Raw genomic sequence first — 1,729 nt, 5'->3', positions numbered from 1 at the left:
CTTGGTGTCCTTTGTTCAATATTATGAAACATGTCCACTCGCATACTTTAGTCTTCATTTTAATCCACAAATTACATCACACCAAGAAGAATTTTAAGGTCTCGGATACATGGACCCTTAAGGATACAAAAAGCAGTCTTCTGCATACAGCTACGCTGTAGAGATTTTGAAGAGAAAATAAATGGCATAGTGTGAAGCACATCCATAATCCTAGAGAAACTTGGTTGTCTGCTTTCCAACAGAGATGGGAAGACACAACTTTCAGCAGCACAATAACCTAGAGGCCAAATATACACGAGTTGCTTACCAAGACGACGTTGAATGTTCGAGTGGCCAAGTTGACTTAAATGGCTGTCTAGCTATGATCAACTTAACAGAGCTTGAAGAATTTAAGTGTGCAGTCCAGGTTTGCAAAGCTCTTAGAATCACCTTTGGCAGCGATTACAGCTGTGAATACTTATGTAAATTAACTTCTGTTTATTTTCAATACATTTGCAAAAAAAATATTGAAAGTGTAGATGGTAAGATTTTGATTCGGGCTATAACAGTGTGGAATAAATCAAGGTGTATGAATGCTTTCTGAAGGAACTGTACACAGACCTGAGTTATTGTAGTACCTGTCCAAACCAGCAGCATGAACATTTTCTTCCTCTTCTGTTCAACTCTTTCCAGTTGTCCATTAAGAATTTACTGGGACCTGGCGTCCAGAGATGGTAGTCCACACATACGTGGACGCAGGACTTCACACAAGGAAATACCAATAAAATGCCGCTGCCGTGCTTCTAGCTCTTAGGAAACATTGCAGTATTTCTTACATTATTAGCCCAGAAAATGTGTGTTATTATATACAGCCGGGAATACTTTTTGGATATCAGTGCGGCGGTAACTCGCCAGCATTACGACCAGGAATATTACTTTCCCGAATCGGATCCTTTGTTCGTACCCCCCAGGGCATTTGAACTGATTCCAGAGGCTGACCCAAAACACCGCTGGCGAAGGAGAGGTACTCGGAGTGGACGTCTAGTCTGACTCAGGAAGCAAGCACACCCCCCACCTCTTCCGAGTATATTACTCGCTAATGTTCAGTTTCTGGATAATAAAATTGACGAGCTCAGGGCAAGGACTTCCTTCCAGAGAGATATCAGGGATTGTAACATACTCTGTTTCACGGAAACATGGCTCTCTCGGGATATGTCTGAGTCCGTACAGTCAGTTGGGTTCTCAGTTCATCTCAGACAGGATAAATATCGCTCTGGGAAGAAGGGCGAGGCTGTATGTTTCATGATTAACTACTCATGGTGTGATTGTGATAACATACAGGAACTCAACTCCTTTTGTTTACCTGACCAAGAATACCTAACAATCAAGTGCCGACCGTATTATCTCCCAAGATAATTCTCTTCGGTTGTAGTCACAGCCGTGTATATTCCCCCTCAAGCCGATACCACGACGGTCCTCAAAGAACTTCACTGGACTTTATGCAAACTGGAAACCACATATCCTGAGGCCACATTTATTGTAACTGGGGATTTTAACAAAGCAAATTTGAGGAAAATGCTACCAAAGTTCAATCAACATATTGACTGCAGTACTCACGCTGCTAAAACACTTCCACCGCTACTCCAACTTCCGGGATGCCTACAAGACCCTCCCCCGCCCTCTCTTCGGGAAATCTGATCACGACTCCATTTTGCTCCTCCCTTCCTATAGGCAGAAACTCAAACAGGAA

This window comes from Salmo trutta, chromosome 3 (genome assembly GCF_901001165.1).
Source record: "Salmo trutta chromosome 3, fSalTru1.1, whole genome shotgun sequence".
Lineage (NCBI taxonomy): Eukaryota > Metazoa > Chordata > Actinopteri > Salmoniformes > Salmonidae > Salmo > Salmo trutta.
The sequence above is the reverse complement of the archived record's forward strand: the minus strand, read 5'-3'. Positions refer to the sequence as shown.